Genomic DNA, 23,639 nt, shown 5'->3' on the forward strand with positions numbered 1-23,639 from the left:
TCTTCCCAAGCACAAAAGAATATAATATGCACTATCTATTCAGCAGCCCATGCAAGTTTTGCTAAAATTGAGCACATTCTGGGACACAAAATAAATCTCACCAAATACAAAAAATTAAAAAACTCCATGCATTCTATCAGACCATGGTGCAATAAAGCTTATAATCAACAGCAAAAGGAACTCTAGTAACTACAAAAACTCATGGAGATTAAACAACACACTCCTGAATGATGAATGGATCAAAGAGGAAACTAAGAAAAAAATAAAAAAATTCCTAGAAAAAAAGGAAAACAAGAACACAATAGAACAAATCCTCTGGGACCGCTTAAAAACAGTTCTAAGAGGGAACTTTATAGCTCTTGGTGCCTACATTAAAAAAATCAGAAAGAGCACATGTAAATGACTTGATGGTCTAACTCAAGATCCTGGAAAGGCAAGAACAAAGCAACTCCAAAACTAGTATACAAGAAGAAATAACAAAATTCAAAGCAGAAATTAATTAAATAGAAACAAGGAAAACAATACAAAAAAAAAATCAATGAATCTAAGAGCTGGTTATTTGAATGGTTAAACAAGATAGAAAGATCAGTAACTCAGCTAACTAAAATAAATAACAAATCCAAATCAACAAAATCAGTAACAAAAGGGGAAACATCACAGCAGACACCAAAAATATTCAGAACATTGTATGGGAATACTTTAAAAATCTCTACTACATTAAATTAAAAAATCTATAAGAAATGGATGAATTTCTAAAGTCATGGACACTACTAAAATTAAACTAAGAAGAGATCAACAGCTTAAACAGACCCTTTAAAGATGAGGACATTTAAGCAGTCATATAAAACTTCCTGACTCAAAAAAGCCCAGACCCAGATGGATGCACAGCAGAATTCAACCAGACATTCAAAGAATATCTACAACCATTACTGCTTAAATTATTCAAAAAGATAAAAACAGAGGGAGAACTCCCAAACTCCTTGTATGAAGTGAGTGTCACTCTAATACCAAAACAAGGTAAAGATACAGAAAAACAAGAGAAAACTATAGATCCATATCTTAATGAACATAGATGCAAAGATACTCAACACAATACTCATAAAGTGCACACAGACACAAATAAAAAAGATCATCTACCACGATCAAGTCAACTTTATTACAGAGATGCAGGAATGGTACAATATATGTAAGTCAATAAATGTAATTAAACATAAAAATAAAATTAAAGACAAAAACCGCATAGTCATCTCAATAGATGCAGAAAAGGTCTTTGACAAAAATCTAACATGCATTTATGTTAAAAGCCCTAGAAAGAACTGGTCTGAAAGGAACATACCTCAACATAATTAAAGTTATGTACAACGAACCCATAGGCAACATCATTCTAAATGGAGAAAAACTGGCAGCATTCCCATTAAAATCAGGAACCAGACAGGACCATCTACTATCTGCACTCCCTTCCAATATAGCATGGCTCAGGGACCACCGCAGAAGAAGGGGCAAAAAGACTGTAAGACCCAGGGCTGGTTCATGAACTCAGGGAAGCAGAGGTTTTCAGGCCACTGGAAACTTACACATGTGAATTTGTGGCAATAGTGGCTTCAAGCAGCTGACCCATGCCAACTGAATTAAATAAGGACCCAGAGGGGAGGAGAGAATTGGGCAGTGGGCAACCCTAGACTGAGAACTATTGGAGACTGATTGCTACTGGGTGAGGGAGATTATGCCTTACTTGCAATCTCTAGATGGGCTGAGTAAACACCAGTGGACAAATTACACTCTAAGACATCTGGGCACAGATTCTTACACAGTATTTTGACTGGATAGGACTTAACATGGATGGCAGAATCCATGAGGTTCAGTGGTGATATGGGGGGCATGGATAAAGGAGTGGTCTAAGTTTGATTAAGAACTCTTGTATGAATTACAAAAGATCAATAAATAATTAAAAGGAAAGAAAAGAGCCCTAGAAAGATTAATGTTGGAGCCAATGTATGTGCTGAAGGAGAGGGTCCTTTTGATAAGGAGAGTAAACTGATTAAGAAGAGTCCCAGAGATTTGCACTTAAACAATAGAGAGAATGCCTCCAGGGCAAGACCACACCCAGCTAAGCCTCCAACTTGTGAAAGGGAAATGTCGAAGGTGCTTTCTAGTAGAAAATCACTGAAGAGAAAGTGTATGAAACAGGCCTGAGTCCATCCCAAACTTGCTGCCAAACTTGGCAGTGTCGTTCACCTGGTGTGCGTTTTAGAGGCATGAAAAATACAAGAGTGAAGGGGTCATGGGTTCTTTCTCCATGGTTTCAGAGAGCTGCCAAGGCCAGGCAGCATGCAGCAGGGGTACTTCTGCATAAAGAAGGCCCTGATAGGCCATAGTGTGAATCTGTAAAGGTGAAGCCTGGTTAGCAGTGGAGACCTCAAGAAGATGTTCTTGATGCCAGGGCTGTGAGACATCTGCCAAGGAGAGCTGCATATAGGGAGTGGTCCCAAGAAGAGCTGCATACAGGGACTGGGATAGATGTATGTTGCACACAGTAAAGCTGGAGAGGCTAAGTCATCCAAGCCCTTTGGAAGTAAAGACCCAGAAGTTGAATGTAGAGTTACTGGATTTGGTGTTTGCTCTGCTGAGTTTTGGTCTTCTTTTGTTCTGGTATATCCTCATTATGCCTCTATTTTTCACTTTTGAAATGGGAATGTGTATATGGTTCCACTGTATCTTGGAAGTATGTAATTTGTCTTTTGATTTTACAAGAGCTTACAATTAATATACTTCCCTGAGTCTCAGAAGGCACTTTTGGCTTTTGAATAATAAAAGTCTTTGGTAAAGACTATGGGGACTTTGAAAGTTGGACTAAATGCATTTTGACCTTTATATACTCATGTGCCTATGGGGACCAGTTATTGGAATGTGGTGGTTTGAATAAGAATTTCTCCTATAGGCTCTGATTATTTGGACATTTTTGTCCCCAGTTGGTACTGCTGTTTTGGGAGGTCTTAGAAAGTGTGGCCATTCTGGAAGAAGCACATCACTGTGGGTGGGCTTACAGAATTCTTAAGCTTTGCCAGATCTCCAGTCGCTCTCTGCTTCTTGTGCCTGCTTGAAGATGTGAGAATTTAGCTTCTGCTCCTACTCCAGCCAATGCTGCCTCCATGCTTCCTTGCCATGATGGACTCTTGCCTCTTTAGAACTGTAAGGTAAATAACCTCTTCCTTTTATAAGTTCCCATTGGTCATGGTATTTCTATAACAGCAACAGAAAAGTGACTAATACAAGAGAAAATACACCTTGAATGTAGGTTGTACTGTCCTGTGGGCTGGGGCCTCATGTTGAATAAAAAGGGGAAAGTGAGGTGAGCAACAGTGCATCTTTCTCTGTTTATTGACTGCAGACATCTTGTGGTTAGTTGCTTCAAGCTCCTACTGCTGTGCCTCCTCCATCATTACTGACTATCCTCAAACTGTGAGTTCAAATATTCCCTTCCATTCTTAAGTTGCCTTTGTTAAGTATTTTGTTACAGCAAAATATAAAGTAATTAATACAATGGGAAGCAAATTTATCATTCAATATCCATAGAGTTTCTAATTCAGGATATATGTCTTCAAACCTTACTTCACAGGAATCTGGAAAGCTACAATAGCGTTCTTCAGATTTCTCTTCTTTTAACACTGATTTATTCCAATGTGTTGCATAACCAATATTTAGAATATGTTCTGTAAGGATCTCATTACTTGCATACCTTCTAGAACTTTTCCAGTGTGGGGATTGGGAACTCTTTTAGTGCCGTCCAATCACTGTGTCTGTTAATACATCTATACTAAATAATTATCTGTCCATATGGCTGATTTCTTCACCAAACCACAAGATCATGGTAGAGCACAATAGTGCATTAATTACTTTGTACAGTTCTTTTCCATATCCCTAGAATTTAGCACTTTCTGAAACTGACTCAGGGAAATATGACATGTGTGTTCATTTAATAAGTGAGTATAATTAGCTCCTGGCCATAAAGTTTATGCTTCTCTTAGAATTTTACCACAATCTCCTAGACTTGCACATTTCTCCTTTTCTCCTCCCACTGAAGTGATTTTTAGCCTTCACTAGCCAAATCTGTCATATTGTGTGGTCTCATCACATTTCGGAATTCACATTTAAATGTGTCAAATTCACCTATCATCCTTCTTTTGTTTTTTGTTCTGATATAGAAACCTGAGTTCTGAGAGCAAGTTCAGTTTTTCATTTGTGAACTTGCTTGTCATTTGATTTCAAATAAAGACTAGTTTTAAAAATATATATCAGGAGCTAAAGAAACATGAGGTATATTTAGTTACTGCTGCTTTCTTCCTTTGTAATTTTTATTTTCTAGGTATGTGAATATATATATATATAATTTCTGGGTATGTACTGTGTGTGTGTGTGTGTGTGCGTGTTCAAGAATTTATGGACAAAAGGAAAATATCCTCTGTTCTACCCTATCACTCTCCACTATGGTCCCTTGAAACAGGGTGTCTCACTGTACCTGGAGCTAGGCTGATTGCCAGCAAGCCCGAACAATCCCTGTCTCTGCCCCACAGCACTGGGATCATAAACATGCACGGCCATGCCCATTCTAATACTAAGAATTAGAAGTCAGGTCTTCATGCTTGTACAGCATGCACTCTTAACTTTGAAGTAACTTTTTTTCCTGAGCTAATACTCCTGAGGGACCAAGGCAGAACACATAAGCTAAGCACACTGAAACTACTATCATCTGTATATCACATATGTAATGTTCACTTAGATTTAGTTACATTGATTCACTCACTATTATATTAAATCTTCAGCTTATATAGTAAGAATTACTTTTAAAGAATAAAGCAATGCATCATAGGATTAAAAACCATAGATTCTGGACTGAGGTAGACAATAGATTTGAAAGACAGCCCACTGATTTATTACATTATAGAGCTTACAGAAATTTATTCTCCAATCTGCTTCAGATTTTTTCTTATCTTTAATTTGAAGATAATTGTTACTCTAAAGAACTGATGTGAGAATCACTAAAGGTTAATCCATTCTACAAATATTTTCCAGCACCTAAAGAATGATACCAATTAAATGTAGAAATGGACAAGACATGTGCATTCTTTGGCACCTCCTGGGCCTCTTAACAAGGAATTTCTATAAGCAGCAACACTTGCTCCAAGTGCTATGAGAGGAAAAGTGAAACACATAAAAGAAATGTGTTCTATGAGATCAAGACAGCCTTGGTGTCATGGAGGAGAGCTGTCGCAACACATATATATGGAGGAAAGGCCTAACTGTCAAGCTAGAAAATTCCTAAATGATAGGTCTTTGGCCTGTCATTAAACATAAAAAAATTATTGAAAATTTAAGAATGTTAGGCAATGTATTTTGATCATATTCAGACCGCTTTCCCTACATATACACCCATGACTACCACCCCTACCTAATTTCTTCTCCCTTATTATTTTTAAGGCCTATCAAATCTAATTTGTGTCCCCCTATGCCCTTCATTATGTGTCTGTCCCTTGGAGTGTACCCAATGTTGCACCCTTAAGGAAAAGTAACTTTCCCTCTCCCATTTTCTATCAGTTGCTAATAGTTTCTCAGTTTTCATTTGAGCTTTTTACCCACCTCCCTCCACCCCCAATGCTGGAAATTTGTCTGGCCTTGAGCTTACTTTGGTCTTGTGAAAACTGTCACAATTGCTGTGAATTCATATGAGTAACTGCCCCATTATCTCAAAAACACTGTTTCCTTATAGTCATCTACCACCTCTAGTTCTTACAAGCTTTCCTCCCCCACTTCCAAAATGATCCCTGAACCTTGGAAGGCTAGGGTTTGATACAGGTGCTCCATTCAGAGCTAAGGACTTTGCTCTTATTCTCTGCATGCTGATTGGTTGTGAGTCTTTGTATTCATTACCATCTGCTGCAAGAGAAGCTACTCTGGTGAGAGATGAGATGTATTTATCTGTGGGTATAACAATAAGACATCAGGAGTTGCTTCAACACCATTTTTGTGTAGCAGAATAATAATAATAGGTTCTTCCCAATAGCCAACTCTCTAGCTACAGATCCCTAGGCCTGTATCAGTGCCAGGTATCGACTCCATCTTCTGAAATGGACCATAAATTCAATCAGAAAGTGGTTGGTTACTCATATAACATTTTTGCATTCTTGCACCAGTGGGCATATCTTGCCAGGCAATTGTTACTATAGCTCAGAAGGTTCGCAATTGGGCAAGATTGATGATTACCTTTCTCTTTTGGAAGCAGCTTCCAACCCTAAGAAAGTTAGACAGTAGATATGAAGTTTTGAGGCCACTACCACCTTGGTTTCTCCATTTTGAGTGAGTGCAAAATAAAAGGTAAGCAAAGAAGCTTTGAGGACAGAGAAAGAGAGCAGAGCATATAGCAGGAATAAACCCTGCAGAAAAAAACAAAATAAATAAACAACAGTAACCAGAAAATGGGACTTGCCATGGAGGCAAAATACAAACATGTTACCAGTAAGTGACAGCATATTTGTCATTCAAAAACCATGCACTCTCTTGGCTTCTAGAAAGTAGGGAATATTCTGGTTAATAAGTTATTTGTACCTGATTTTCTTAAAAATCCTTATTTTTTTCCCAACAAGAAGACTAATGCAGCCTTGCTACTATGGACCCATCAATCTGTAATTGTAAATTTGTGGCCCAATGTTAGCATGCCCTCGGGAAAACAAAAGCTTTCTTTTCTAGCATTTTCCATTTAGTACTGGCCAACATCTTCACCATCCCCATAGTGAAATCCAGTGGTCATTATAAGCATAGGCACCAGAGAAAGATAGTTATTCCAGGCTAGAGCTTTTGGAAGCTTTGTAGCTTTTAAATGCTTCATTTGAATAATTTGTGTACTTTTTCTGGAAGGAATTAAAACCACATTATATGTTACAATTAGTGGCTTCCCACAAATTGCATATTGCTCTAGCAAGTGTGATCTCTCTAAAGTGCTTTTTTGAAGGGCTCCGAGAATTATTCTTCCTTGATCTTCAGAGGGCAAATGGACTTCTTTTCCCCTTTGTATTTTCCCAGGAAAATACATATTATTCTAGCTGTGCAGTACAAGAGGCTATGACTGGTCGTTTACACATCGCCTAAGAAAATATAAAGACAACAGACATTGCCTTCAAATAGATTTTATTTCATTTCCTTGAAGGTTTTTCCCTTTCATCTTGAGTATATAGGTGTCTCTGAGACTAGGATGGTTTATGAACTTTATTATAGTAAATAAAAGATACATATAAAAAAAGAAAACATATTTCTAACAGTTAAATGTAGCTAGGTTGCAGTGATGAGTAAAGCTGATCTTTGCTCAGACAATGAAAGCAAAGCTAGTAAGGGAACATGAGAGGCTGAGTCTTAAGGCAGTAAAAACTTTAGATTGTATTTATGCAGTGAATCCATACCACTGGGCCAGGCGTCATCCTATTAAAGTCCTTCTGCCTTTGCCAAACATGTTCTGGGGAGACTTCAAAAATGAAAATGTTTACAAAAAGCAAAATAAAATGGCTTGACCATTCCAGGAAGACAGCTGGTTGACTAGTATATCTGTGTTCAGTAGAAGCTGAATGCTGTGATAGACAGACCTCCTTCCTGGACATATGCATCATTGAGAAGGCCCTACAGGTCACTATCAACTAGAAATCAATTCAACCATTATGTAGCAGTCAGCTCTAGAGATCGCAACAGTGACATTTTATTCTCAAAAACAAACAATCCAAATTTAGTACATATTTAGAAGCCTTATACTCTGCCTGTCCCTGCCACTTCCAGGCTTTCCAACATAAATCATTTCTGGATCTTGGTATCCATTTCCTTATCTGTGAAATGAAGGAATTAGACAGAGAACTATTATGATCGCTACTACAGATTATCTGGAACAAATCCTAGGTCATCTCTGTCTGGACAATAGCCTTTAACCTTCAGACCTTAGAAAATCATCTCCTAGAATAAAAAAATAAAGCCCAGCTTATAATGTTTATCATAGAGGAGATATATTTGAAAAAAATCTCTTTAAATCCAGATAGCAAATATTCAATAGATATTCACGATGACAGTGAGTTTTTAAAAAGGTAAGTGAGGGACTGGAGAGATAACTCAGCTGTTAAGAACACTTGCTGCTCTTTCAGAAGACTTGAGTTCAGTTTTCAGCACCTACATTGGGAAGCTCACATATGTAACTCAAGTTCCACGGGATCTGGCACCTTTACATATCCTCTATAGGCACCCAAATTTATGTGTACACATGCACATGCAAACACATATGCATAATTTAAAAAATAAAATACTTATTTCAAGAGGTAAGTGAAAGATTGGAGGGTTTTCCAGTCAAATATTTTTTACTATTTAATAATTTTGCATGAAGATGGTATCTGGGTACTAGAGAGACTCTGACTGCAGCAAATAATTAATCATTGCTTACATTTGAACAGATTTGGAGACATGGGGAAATCTGAATAAAGAAGGTGAGAGATTACAAACAGAGCTCAAGGGCACGTGACAGCCCATAAAAGCAGCAACAGAGTTATCAACAAGGCACACTTAGAAGGAAATGCAATAGGGAAGATGGGAATGGACTTCAAGATCTCAAAAGTGCAGAACCCATGGGCACTATCCATCTGCTTTCAGGGAAAAATGATCTTCCTTTTACAGTGTGGAGTGTGTTCAAGAATGAGTCTGTCCAATCAGAGCCTTTGTTTCTCATTTTTTATACACTGTAATCATGTGACCCACCCTCCCCAATGACACAAGTGCAGAAAAATGGTCAGTTCTAGGCATGGGTTGTAAGCCATACTGTATAAATATGTGTGAAAGCCTTAGGAAAAGGTGAAATCATACAGAGAGAAGCCTAAGCTACTTATATTCAGGAAAGCTGTCTTTGAACTAGAAAGATCCACTTTATATTCTGACATGAATGGGAAATAATATCTGTATTACTAAGCAATAGAAATTGTGGAATATATCCTTCTACCAGGAAGAAGATATTGATATGTCAACATATATGGTTATATATGAACCCCCAAACACATGCAAAAAGCATGACATAAAATAATCCTAGACTACTTTGTTTCATTGACACATAATTCTAGGAGAGGAAGAAGTGATAGAAAAATAGAGAATTTGTTGCCTCTGCATGGATAGAATTGGGTATGACTGGGAAGTGTTTTAGAACTTTCTGGAACATTCTTAATATTCTATGCCTTGATGGTTGATTGGGTTCCAAAAGTTTAAAAAGTCATCAAATAAGAAATTAAGAATAGGGTAATACCTTGAACATATATTTCACACCAAAAGAAAATCAATAGATAAATATTGCACTATCATTGATTCTTTGTATGCTAAATAACTGGGGAAAGGTGATGCTTAAAGTTTGCTCACAGATACATAGAAAACAAAGATAAATCACATAAGGTTTATAGATAAACTACTGAATTTGATAAGGATTAATGGTAATCCAAAGAATGAAATTGATGGGGATTTGAACCCAGGCTGCTCTCTCTCTGAATCTTTCACTTGTGCCTACATTGGTATCCATGGGTAGAAATCCAAACCACTTGCTGTGAATCACCATGGAAGGAAAGAATTGCAAGAGGCTGTACCTCCATAGATAAGTCAGGTAAAATATCACACAGAGTTTCCACAATGTACTGCTAATTAGCTCCGTTACTTAGATTCACTGTGGAGTTTTCAGAGGGTTGTGACATCCATAGATGACTAATTAACCTGCACATCAAATCTATTTCATTTGCTGTCATGATATAGCCAATCAAAGCTGGCTTACTGTTGCTCATTTGGAAAATGATGAGGATTCCCATTTAGACTTAATTGCAGTGCAAAGGTTGACAATTATCTTCTCTATAGAAGCATCAGATGCTTCAAAATCTCTGTGAACATGTGCCTATAATTATGTACATAATTTGTCTTGTGGAAACTGTAGCCCAGTCTTTACCTGGATCTTATGCCTGTAATTAGAAATTTAAAAATACACAATGAGAAAAGTGGGTGTTAGGGTCATTACACTATGAGGCTCTGTATGGAACTGTTAGCAGGAGCTCGGCAGGAACCCATACTCCTAGACTGCTGTCCTCTATTAAAATTTAAAATAATTAAGAAGCGTGGGAAAAGGTTGAAACTATGATAGAATGAAAATGTAATACAATTATTTATCCAAGACTTGGCTTGGGTAAAATTCCCATAGACACTTTAGGATCAACACTTTTGAAACCAAACTCTGCCTCCCCTCTTCCTTCTCTGGTGTTTTCTAAGATAGTGCCAAGCATTCTAGAATAACATCTAGCTATTGATATCTAACGCCTTCTTTCCAACCATTTTATTATGAAGTGTTCCAGTGTGTTGTTCCTCCCCAAAGGACACACTCCCGTGGTTCTGCTTTCACTATATTGTGTAGTCAGTTTAATAGTAATAAACAAGTGCTTCTGCCTTGCTCCAGCGTCTTTCTCCATTAATCACCTTCTACATTTATTCCTATACAAGGGTCTAATCACATGTGTAATCCTGTCACTCCACTATTCAGAAGAGCCTCTCTTCCTCCAGAGTAGCTAGCAAGTACACCAAGTAAGATTTTATTTCAAATTCTGTGTCAGCATAATGCTCTTCCAACCCATTCTAATAGCTAGCTTCATTAAATGCCTTACCAAAAAGGTAATGAAATGTACTCATTATTTTAGTTATCTTTTGCAGCAAATGGACTACTCCCAAATTCAGTGGCTAAGAATGATCATTATTATTTTGCTTATAATTTTGTGAGTATGGATAGAGAATAGTTTAGTCAGATGGTCATTTCTGATGACCAGTATCAGCAAGGACAGAAGAATCTTCTAGTGGTTTCTTCACCATGAGCTCATTGACCTCTCTCAGACCATGTGGCTTCTCATTTCCCATGGTTTCAGCACTTGGCTTAACTTCTAAACCTGCTTCAAGAGGCAGGCAGTAATACCTGCCTAGGTAGTTAAGTCTTATGATTGAAATGGCATGACAACCTGTGATGGAACGTGTCCCAGAGGCTCTCATATTTTGAGAGCCTGGAGCCATGCTCTTGGTGGGAAAATGAAAAGGTCAGATTGAAGAAGAGATGGCATGATGGGAAATACTGTGCTCACCTTCAGGAAGTAAAATCTTGTGCAGTCATACTCTTTCTTTGTTCTGAAAGGCCAGGCAGCCTTTCTTTTTCAACTCCTGCTTGTCCTTAAAGCAAACTAAGAACACTAGCTCAACTTTGGATTCTATAGGAAAAATACACAAAAATATACCCCTCCATTATATTTTTATAGTATGTTTTGAGGATCCTTTATTCTTGAGTATAACATCCCTGTCTGTTCACTGACAAGTTTCTCTCTTCTATAAGAATGACATCATTGAATTTATGCATAATTTACTTTGGAATACCCTATATATTACATAGATCTTGGTACCTATCAGATGTTTAATATATATGTATACATACATATATATTCAGAATCCTTACTGAAATAATAAATAAATGGTTGTATTCACATGCATGTGTGCATTTGTGTGTGTGTATGTGTGTGTGTGTTTGTGTGTGTGTGTGTGTGTGTGTGTATAAAACCAATGGACTGGATTATTTCCTGAAGTAAGCTGAGTACCTTGAGGCTGTCATTTTCCAAGATGATCCCCAGTAATCTCCATCTCCTGGTATTCACATGCTTGTACTAGTTTTGGTCAACTAATAAAATATGCAAAAGTGATAACATTACATTTCTCAGAGTATATTTTAAGACACATTACATGATATTCTCTCCTCTCTCTCTCTCTTTCTCTCTCTCTCTCTTTCTCTCTCTCCTCACTCTCTCCAGTCCAATAGGGACACTAACACATTGCAGAACTGAGATGTTTTGTCAACAACTGCATGGGTAACCTTGTAGTTCAGGTGTTCTTCCTCCACATATGCCTTCAATGCTTGTATCCCAGCAGTGAAACAGTCCTCTTCCTGTTCTTGGATTTGAACCATAAGTATTTTGCTGTTATTAGTCTAGGCACCTAGTTGGCAGTTCCTATTTGAGGCCAAACACCTGGGCTTTTTCTCCAACACAAAGAACCTCTCAGTTGCTGTGAAGAGAGAGTAATGACCTTAGTTCCTGGAGTATTTGAGCTAATTAGCAGTATAATGAAGTATGGCAGGCCAAGTAATAAACGATTTGGACTCAATCTTCCAACAAATTATCTTATAGAAAGAAAGTGATGCCCATGAAATAAACATTAAACTATATGACACTGTTGCACCAGGCAAAGTTGCCTTACTTTCTAGCTCTTTTCAATCTCTTATATTTGAAAATTCCTGACTGTGTTGATTGAAACAAACTTCATTCAGTCTCCACAAAATTGGACCATGAAATAAAAAGGTATATATGATAGATACTACCTAAAAATTTAATTAATGCGCTTCGCAGAAATTCATGAGATCACTAATGGAATAATATTTTATATTTAAATACACTTTCATGAAAGGTTTGTATTTGGAATAATTGGGAAGCATACATTATAGATGTAACAAATATCATATATAGATTCATTTAGTAATTCTTTATGCTAACCTGCTTATCCATTTATTTATAGAATGCCTACTGCTTCCTTACTGTGAGTGATATGACCAGTTACCTCACACTCCCTGACAAAGTCAGTCTCTACACATTGAGAAGGAAGAATGAGGAAATTACCAAAAGTGTTGAAAGGGAGAAAGGTGTCTTCCCAGCAATAAAAGGAGGAGGAGGAGGAGGAGGAGGAGGAGGAGGAGGAGGAAGAAAATGAACAAAAAATTTACACACAAAGTTCAATGAACCTGGGAGACAAATATAGTTCCAGACTTCAAAATGCTTCCCAGGATAATGAAAAACAGCTGGTTGTCAGTACAGAAGCTACTTTGTGAAGCCTCATAGAGAAACTGGGAAAAATGTCAACAAAAGACCATCTCAACAACAAAAAAGTAGTCATCATTGCCTGAACTGAGAAAGTTACAACCCAAATGTACTTCCCAAAAGAAGGTCAAAACCCTCAGGTCAAAAAACATGAATCCCTTATTTGTGATATTATGTGGACACTGGATGGGTTGGGGTCATAAAACAACCTCTATGGGCAGCATCTGTGTCAAAGAAACCAGGGAAGAGGGTGACCCAGAGAAGTAGGTCAACTACATTGGCTGGATACTCAACATTCGGATGCTCAACATTCAAGGAATTTTGGACTATGGAAATCAACTCTATTAGAATAGTATCTAGGTTCTTCTTACTAAAACCTTTTAGAAATATCTTCTTTCCAAAGGAAACTAAGAGAAGAATAGTAGGATAAAGGTGTTACTAAGGGAGAAATATGTAAAAAGGGGGTAATTAAAGGGGAGGGAGGGCTATAAAAAGAGCTATGGGAATAAAGGGGAAAAATTCTCTAGATACACAAAAAAGAAAAAAAAAGCCTTAAGCACAGAAGGAACCCTACAAGGACTGAAGAAAACCCTTCCAGAAGCAATATGGTTGTTAAATGAAAATCTTAGTGCCAGAGGTAGGTTGACCCCTATGAGGTGTTGGCTTGAGGGGCCCTAGAGGTCACCAAAACAATAAAGGCCATTCACAATAATGTTGGTTGTACACCAGAAGTGGATGGAAAAACCCTATTGCTGAAGACAATACATGATGTGAGCATGGGAGAGGGAGAAATCAAGCTCGGACTAAGCTGGAAATTCCCTGCCACTGGATGGGTGACTTTCAGGGTATCAGAAAACGATATGCAGATGACTGGGGAGAATTGTCCCCTGTGATTCTGCTTAACAACAAAGCCTGAGTGTTGCACTATCAACATACCAAATGAGATGTTCCTGTTAGTGCAACAGTGGAGGGTCTAATGTATGTACAACCAGCAAATTTTTGATTGGATATAATGCCCATTCCTAGGGGTAGAACACACATCTTGTCCTGTAGACCAGGCCAACCCTGTGGCAGGGGAGAATATACGGCCCAGTGGAGAAGCCACTGCAATTGCTTTGTTAGATGGATCTGATACACCTGCTAAAATACCAACCAAACATTTGTGTTTATACCCATAGGTTAAGCTGTTATAGCAGCCACTGTTTAGATGTTCTTGCTTTTTGCTGTTTGTGTTTTTATAGCAGATGGAATCACACTGAAGTGGGCCAACAGCCTATGGAAAACAGATGATACAGAGACCTGAAAGTTCAGTGCCTTGCCACAATGGGAGGAAGATATCCCACATCTACCACCCCCTCCAAGGCTCAGGGACTTTTGTGGAAGAGGCTGGTGAAAAGAATGTAAGAGCCAGAGGAAGGGGTGGAGTGTTAACTGGAAGTGTCCTCCAACCACTATGCCAGCAAGCTATAGTCACACCTCCTTCCCATGCTCATCAAGGAGTCAAGGGGGGAATCAGTTACCCCTCCCACCCAATCAGTCGACCTTAGCTGCATGTGGGGGAAGGGCTAAGGATATATAAGCTGAGAATGCCATGAGGCACCTCTCTCACCATTTTGAGTGGTTGTAGGGAGGCTACAGGATCTATATTTGAGTATGGACTTTCCAGCACATCCGTAAATGGGTGAGGGCCTCTCCTGTAAATAAACCCCCATTCTATGCTCTATTAGCAAGCCCAATGAACTAGTTAGGATTTCAAAAAGAAAAAACAAAACAACAATGACAACAACAACAAAAAACCCCAAAGAACAGCTAATGGAAACCTTCATTAATATCAACCACCAAAGTTGACAGCATGTTGGCAAATCCTTTAATCTTTGATTTCTTTTTTTTTTTTTTATCTTTTTGAGACAGCATCTCTCTGTGGTCCCAGCTGTCCTGGAGTGTGCTGAGTGGACTGGGATGGCCCTGAACTCACAGAGATCTGCTGAACTCTGCCTCCCAAGTACTGGGATTGAGGGTGTGTGCCAACATGCCTGGCTTCGGTCTTTGATTTCTTATCCCTACTTTTCCACCCTTAAACTTCATCATATACATACACATACATACATACATCTATATAGTAACCTGCTTCAAGTTATTTCTGAAAAAATGTATTAAAATTGCCCCTTTTTGGAATAATACAAATATTTTAACACCAAAAAAAAAGAAATACCTTCTTTCCAAAATACAATTTATTTTTCAACAAATAATCAAAATGAACTAACACAAAATTAATACATAGATTCAAAAGGAAACAGAAGAAGAGAAGAAAGCCAACACTAGAATAAACACACACACACACACACACACACACACACACACACACAGACATGTGTGGGCGCACAGGTGCGCATGCACGCACCAACTACCCGTGTACCAAAAGGGTGAAAGAGATAAAACTACTGTGACCAAATACATTTGATGCAAATTTTTAAAATTCTAAAGAATGATTTTCTTTAAAAGAAAAACTATATAATCAAAATGAGATAAATCAAGAAATAAATTATATGTTTAACTTAAGGATATAGAATATAAGCCGGGCATGGTAGCATATGCCTTTAATCCTAGCACCCAGGAGGTAGAAGCAGGTGGATGTCTGTGAGATTCAGGCCAGCCCAGTCTACATAGTGAGTTCCAGGCAAACTGGGACAATAGAGAGACACTGTCTCAAGACAAAATATAACAAAACAAAAAGGATATGGAATATGAAATGACAAATTCCAGGAAGAAGTAAATGGAAGAACAGAACCATTACAGAAATCAAGATCATGCTAAAAGGTATATAATAAACCCAGAGGAAGTCACACTAAAGATATAGAAAGTAAAATGATAAAGAAAATACAAGCAGGAAGTAAAAAATTAACGCTTAGAAGGTATTAAATAGAAAATGTAATACCAACACAGCTGTCCAAGATTTCAGTTATTTAAGTCTTTAAAAATGAAAGGCAAATTATGAATAAAACAAATATCAAAATGTATAATTAAAAATGCTTCCTACCACATAAAAACCATGAACCTATAAAGGAAAGGTGGTGAAATATACTAGGGAACAGTTAACATAATGGAGTAGCCAAATACTTCAATATATTCCAGAGACGTTGGGAGTCTTCTCATAGAAGAAAAGATCCATTTGGCAAACAAGGTAAGAGATGACAAAAAACAGAAATGAAGTTGGGAAGGGAGCACCTTGTGGCATATAGAAGTTTCAGGAATGAAATGGAGGGTGAATAGATTTAGTATATTGTATACATTATGAAATTCTTAAAGAATAAGTAAAAATATTTTAAAAGATGAAGATGAGCCTGGCGTGGTGGCACATGCCTTTAATCCCAGCACTCGGGAGGCAGAGGCAGGTGGAACTGGATCTCTGTGAGTTCAAGATCAGCCTGGTATACATAGTGAGTTCCAGGAAAGCTGGGCTACAGGGAGACCCTGTCTCAAAAAGAACAGCAACAACAAAAAAGACGAAGATGAAGTAACTTATGAGAAAAGATTTAAAAAAAAAAAAGCTTTGTCCCTCTACTGTAGTCTTTTGTGCAAAGCCTAGAAACTAGAATGGCTTCATCAAGTCTTCAGTAAGTTGTGACTGTCACAGAATCGAGTGAGATGGCAGTTCTTTCTTTGGAGATGTCCCTTGCTGTACACTGTGAGTCATGAATTTGTGGAAAAATGACTCCAGAATTCCAGAGGAACAGCCTGAAAGAGGTCTTCATTTTTTTCCATAGGGAGTCTGATGATTTTGCTCACTACTCACAAGAATTTATGTGTTGCATTTGTAGAAAGTAAGAATGATCCTGCTAATCAATGATACTGTCAGTAACAATGTCCTATAAGCACAGGCATGTATGAATTTCTTTCAAGAAAAGCTGGTGTGATATTAATACCATTGAAATGAGCCAGCAGTCCACAAAAACCAGATGATGCAGAGACCCAAAAGTCCAGTGCTTTGCCACAATGGGAGGAAGATCATCCCACACCTACCACCCCCTCGAAGGCTCAGAGACTTTTGCAGAAGAGGTTGGATGAAAGATTGTAAGCCAGAGGAAGGGTGGAATACTAACTGGAAGTGTCCTCTGACCACTATGCTGGCTAGCTATAGTCATACCTCCTTCCCATGCTCCTTGAAAGGAGTCCAGAGCAGTCAGTTAACCCTCTCACCTAGTCAGTCAACCTTAGCTGTATGGGGGTAGGGGTTAAGGATATACAAGCCAAGAACACCATGAGGCACGTCTTTCACCATTTTGTGTAGCTGTCTGGGAGTCACAGGATCTATGTTTGAGTGTAGACTTTGCAGCACAGCTGTAAAGGTGGGGAGCACTCTTCTGTAAGTAAACCCACACCCCATGTTCTGTTAGTAATCCCAATAAACTTGTTAGGATTTTCAAAAGAAAAAAGAAGAGATTCAGACTCAAAATTGTGAGAGGGAAGGACTCAGAAATGATTACCAAAAGGAACAGGTTCCAGTAGGAATGGTGATTGAGCCCTGAACACTGAGGTGTTCTCAGGAGAAGGTGATTCACTTAGTAGTGATCACAACCGTGGACCTGAGAGCCTCCTTGTTTCTCTACAGGTGGGTGTTTGCACAAAGAGCAAAGGAACTTGTTTCCCAAAGGAGAAGCAGCTAATCCTCAGCTCTCACTTGCTGCTCAGGCTCTTGTTATTAAGAACAGGAGGTGTCAAACGCAACCTGTCATTTGGATTCATGTCAGTTTTATCATGTTATTCAGTGCTAATAGATTAGGATTCCAGAGCCTCTCTGTTGGCAGTATTCCTGAGAGGCAGGGAAGGCCAGACAAGCGTCTTTACATGCATGAAAAGAAGCTAATTCGTGTTTCTTCCTCCTGTCTCTTACTGAAGTCTAAGCTTTCTGGAGTGCGGCTCTGATGTGCACAGCACTGTGTGATTCCTTAGTAAGTAGCAATTAGTGGTGACGATGGATGCTAATACTTTCTCAAAATAACTCAGAAGGCCAGCCCAACATGGAGGAGGATGGAAACTCCCTCTTCACGAGATAAAATGTTCAGCACCCCCCCACACACATATAGGTTCCAAATAGTGCTCCTTCAGGAAAACAAAGAAGAAAGTTCTAAATATTTATTCTAGATATCCAAGTATGAATGAGGGGAATTTATACTTTCAGGTTTTGGTTAATTAAAAGTTAAAAATCAAAGGGCTTCCCGTGAGTTTAGCTCAGTGATAGAGAGGGTACTCAGCATGTACAAAGTCCCAGCATGTTCAGTCTCTAGCTTGCATAAACACCACACACACACACACACACACACACACACACACACACACACACAATGGGGGGGGATCCTTAGTTTTTAACTATTAGTCTATTAGCCGGAATTTTGTTCTGCTTCTCCCATCATGAAAGGCAGTATAGGAAAGTATTTTCACTGTGGTGTTTAGAATCAAGAGAGTCATAGTTTTGCTCCTTACAAGAGGAAGTAGCTGCTGAGTTCTAATTCACAGCTGCACAGTGCCTGTCGGATATTCAGTACTCATTATACTTGTTGTTTTTTAAAGCGTATTAGTTACTTTTCTAGCTGCTGTGACAACCTAAAGGAAAGATGTTTTGGCTCATGATTTCAGAGGGGTCAGTCCTTCCTGATGGGGGAAGTGGTGGAGCAGAGCTGTTCACAGCAGAGCAGGACAGGGACAGAGGAAGGAGAATGCCAGTGCTCAGCTGAATTTATTCACTTTCCACTTTTAGTTCATCTGGCACCCAGCTCATGGGATGGGGCCAACCATATTCACTCTGGGTGGGTCACCCACCTCAGTTAATCTCCTATGGAAATCCCTCACAGGCACACCCAAAGGAGCGGCTTAAAGGTCTCTTAGGAAAGTCTAACTCCAATTAAGTTGACTATGAAGATTAATCATCATGGTCAGCCATGTAGTAACTGTCAATAACCAATCAAAGAGTTGCCAAACAATTCCCAACTCTGTGGGAAACTGGCAAATTATTTCTCAATATGATGATTTCAGTGCCAAAGTCCAGAACCCAAGCTAGATCACCTTAAAAGAAAGAGGAGTCAAAAAGACATCGGCTATCACCAATGTCATGTTATAGTCACTACCTGGTGCTTAAGGTGGCCATAGGGCACAGTTGTGATTGTGGTGGTGAGTGGAATATAGATCACAATCTGATGTCACTTTAAAACTTAAAACATGCTGTAAGTCAATTAACCCAGTAGATAATTGAATTATTTTTTCTCTGTATACAGTCAGTTTGGGTCCCTCTCTTTATAAGAAGGCTGGCCCTCCCTTAGGAAAGAGAAAACAAACTTGAATCAGTGCCAATCCCACTACTTGGGAAAAGGGCAATAAATTCTTTAACATTTTGGTTGTTAGCCTTAGGCTTTAACAACGCATCCCTCCAGCCCAACATATTCTTTTAAATAGGCTCACTGATGAGACGAGGGGACCAAGTTGTAGGGGAGTAGTTGCCTTTCTGTTTTGTGAGACGTACAAGTGAAGACTCAGCACAGTGGATCTCACTGTCTTAAATCCCATGGTCCAGCTTTGCCCAGTTCTTCCTAGGCCAAGTAAGCAAGTATGGATGCTTCTCGTTGCAAACACTTCAGAGTGGTTCCTTTGCTATTATCCCACAGCCTCCTTTTGTCTTGATCTTTCATCACTCTTTCTGCTGAGAGAAGAGATAATGTCTGTTTTCAGAACTGTTCATGAAATACTGGCCTTGGCAAAGCAGCTTCCCTGGGGAACCTGGTAATTAAGACAGTTGCTTAATTAGTATGGTGATGCCTGTGTCTGCATCGAACTCTAAGCGCTATAATTACATTGTGACTCTCAGATGAGGGCCCTGAGTGCTTAAGGTCAGCTTTCTAGATATTAGCTTATATCATGGGGATGAGTGAGCTGCTGAGTGTTCCTAACACGTTTTAAACCCCTTGGGTGATTTGGAATAATGGTGGGTTTTGGAGTTATGTGATCTGGCTTTAACTAATCTGTCTGCCACTCATGGGATGTGGGACACAATAGTCTTCAACTCTGAGGCTTGCTTCTCCTTTTGGTTAAATAAAAATGATTATGTGTATATCATTATGAAAATTAAATGAAATTATGTTAAAATATTCTAAGAGAATATTAAATCACATTTGTAAAATTTCTCATCTGTGTAGTTAATTATAAACACTTATGTTGGCTGGCCAGATTCAACATCAACAAATAATACTGACAACAAATTTCTAATGTAGATAGGTCCCAATTTACTTGTGACCAAGGCCCTGGATAGCATATGGACTAAATATTGTTTGTTGTGTGTCTGAAGCTCAATTCTACCTGAATGCTGTATACATTATTTTTCTGGCAACTCTACATTTGAGGAGTTTTAAATCTTCAACTCAAAAAGATTTTCACAAAGTAACTAGATGAAAACAAGGAGAGCTCTTCTATAATTCTCAGAACAAACTTTTGGGTTCTATTCACAGCATGCTGGCAGAATGTAAGCCTTAGATTTTTCCAGCTGTTCATACTCAAAACAGGAAAAGCTGTTAAATACAAACAGTGTCCTAAAAGGCAGGAACCAGGAGGGCAATATTATACCATTCAAAACACAGCTTTTTTAAAAAGGCCCTTTAGAAATTCCTCAAATCTGAGAAAAGTACCTCAAACTTGTTTAAACTTGTCAAGAGCAGTTGGTAGTTGCTCTTCCTGTGCCTGGGGCAGAAATAGTACTTCAGCCAAAACCCTCCTGGCCCCCCAAAGGCTAGACTTGTACCACATATGAGAGTCCCCCACATATGAGGGGACTTTCTCTTCTCCAACACTTGGTGAAATGTCCTCAAAGTCAAACTGCTTCCTGGGTCAGACTTAAAGCAGAGTCCCTTGCTTCTCTAAATGAGTAGAAGACCTGGCATGCTCTGTACTACGTGGGATAAGAGAAGGAAATACACAATGTGGGTACTAAGAATCGCCTCGTGGGAGCTGTGGGCATGGAAAGAAAAAACACATTCTCTAGCAAGCCTTTAGCGCAGTACCTAACTCCTAAATACCAGTTCTGGTGAAGAGTGAAAGGCAGTTGAAAATAGGAAGGGCCTGGAGCCAGGGCTAACAGAACACTGGAACATTCCTGGGCACCTGTTATGGAGAAAGTTCTGTCGAAGAACAGAGGGGCAGACTTTCTTCTACCACACAAAATTTTATGACCTAGAAACATGGAAAATCATTAAGTACAAATGCTTGTGTGCAAGGTGGAAATAGTGCAGATGTACAGAAGCAAAAGCTTTACTCTGACACTAGCCTCAAAAAGACTACTGTCCAAGTTGGCTCTAAACAAATAGAAGAAAGGAAAAGGTCAGTTATGCTCTATGAAGTCAGTTAAGAGCACAATTTATAGCAAACGTGTTTTGAGAAAATATTCATAATGTCTTACACATTAAGAAGTCTCAAAAACGATGGTGGGACTAGGTCAGGAAGATACCTGACATGTACACCAAAAAATATTTTGAGAGACTGCATTCATTTAATTTATTATAGTGTGGTGTTATCATTGCTCTGCTTTAGTATTAGTAATTCTCAATCTTTTACTATTTGTATTAATAATTTAAATTTTCTGCCAAGCACACGTAAGAAAAAAACATGTATAGGTCTTGAGTGTCTCTCCTTCGCTGAGGGAAGGTAAGCCTAATCCGAATGCTGTGACCTTATACCCAGATCTGAAGATCATTGTCTTTGCAAGGGAGTGAAGTCTCCAGATCAGTTTTTGGCTTGCTGATTTGCTGATTAAGAAACTCAGTGTACCAAGCATGATAGTACACACTTATAACCCAGGCACTTAGAAGACTGAGGCAGGAGGATCATAAATTTGAGGTCAGTCTAAGCTACACAGTAGGCTACACTGAGTCACACAGGTGACCCAGATCCTCCCTCCCTCATAAAATGAAATTCAGTGTTACCAGTTTACTCTGTTATTTGGTTTAGAACTTGTTGACCGTAATCAATTCTCAGTGGTCATGAATAAGTTAGAAGATCCACATTGACTTATGTTGGAGGATGTATCAATTAAGATAAATGCCCTGAATCATTTACCAAAACCCTTCTCTAGTGTTAAGGTCAATCCAGGAGATACAGTAACAGATCAGAGATGTGTGTTTTATATCAAGTACCAGACTGAAATAAAAGAACTAGAAGAAAGCAGTTATGACTTTTTGTAACTATCCCATGGTTAAAATTATTGAATAGTATATCATGATAATTAGTTCTGAATAAAAGAGTAATTTCCCCTAAATCAGAGACCCTCTTCTCTTGGCCAGGGTTATCATAGCTGTGGTAATGACTATACTCCATTTTAAAGGCTATCTTCCCTTGCAGTATTTTACAGCAAAATCACCATTGCTTTGTTTGTTTGTTTGTTTGTTTTCCTGTGCAACTACCTTCTGCGGGATTGTTAACTGTCCTATACTCTCCCCTGAAAACCTCAGTGATACCATTGGGTGTCATTGTGATAGAAACTTTGTTCCACTCACACTTTCTAGAAATGTCATGTTCACTTGGATCAGAAGAGACACACACTCTAATGTATGAGACACAACATGGGCAGGTTGAGTGACTGGAATAGAAATTGCTCCTTCCACCTTCCCAATCCCACGTTTTCAAGTAGGTGAAAGAAGCCACTCCCCCATACCAGAGCTGCCAGCTGATGGATGGCATAAGAATTACTTGCAAGAAGAGTATTAGCCTTTTCAACATATTGAAATACTCATCACTGAAACCTGGAGAATCCAAAGTCCTCTAGAAAGACTTTCAAATATAATAGGGCAAAACCCCCCAAATTTGTGATGCCTTTTAAGTTCCAAACAATTAAAAAAGTATATATCTGGATTTGTTGATTCTTTGTATTGTTTTCTTGTTTCTATTTCATTAATTTCTGCTCTGATTTTTGTTATTTCTTCTTGTCTGCTTGGTTTGGGTTTTGTTTGTTGTTGCTTTTAAAGTGTCTTGAGCTGTCTTTGAGAAGATAAACAAGATTGATAGACTACTAGCTCAGTTAACCAAAAGAAAGAAAAAGCACCTCCAAAGCAACAAAATCAGAGATGAAAGGGGAAACATTACAACAGACACCAAAGAGATCCAGAGAATTATAAGGGACTATTTGAAGACCTATATGCTACTAAATTTGAAAACCTAAAAGAAATGGACAGGTACTTAAAGCATGGGAACCTCTAAAACTAAACCAAGAAAAGATTAACAGCTTAAACAGACCCATAACACATAAGGATATTGAAACAATAAGACAAAAAACTCATGACTAAAAAAAGCCCAGGACCAGATGGATTTACAGCAGAATTCTACCAGATATTTAAAGAAGATCTACATCCAATACTACTTAAGTTATTCAAAAAGATAGAAATGGAAGGAGAACTTCCAAATTCCTTCTATGAAGCCAGCATCACTCTAATACCAAAGACAGGTAAAGATACAACCAAAAAAGAAAACAATAGACCCACATCCTTAATGAACATAGATGCACAAATTCTCAACAAAATACTTGCAAACTGCATACAGACACATATGAAAAAGATCATCCATCATAATCAAGTTGCCTTTATTCCAGAGATTCAGGGATGGTTCAGTATACCTATGTCAATCAACGTCATAAATCGTATAAATGGGCTCAAAGACAAGAACCACATGGTCATC

This window comes from Nannospalax galili, unplaced genomic scaffold, assembly GCF_000622305.1.
Source record: "Nannospalax galili isolate Female #2095 unplaced genomic scaffold, S.galili_v1.0 scaffold63, whole genome shotgun sequence".
NCBI classification, from domain to species: Eukaryota; Metazoa; Chordata; class Mammalia; order Rodentia; family Spalacidae; genus Nannospalax; species Nannospalax galili.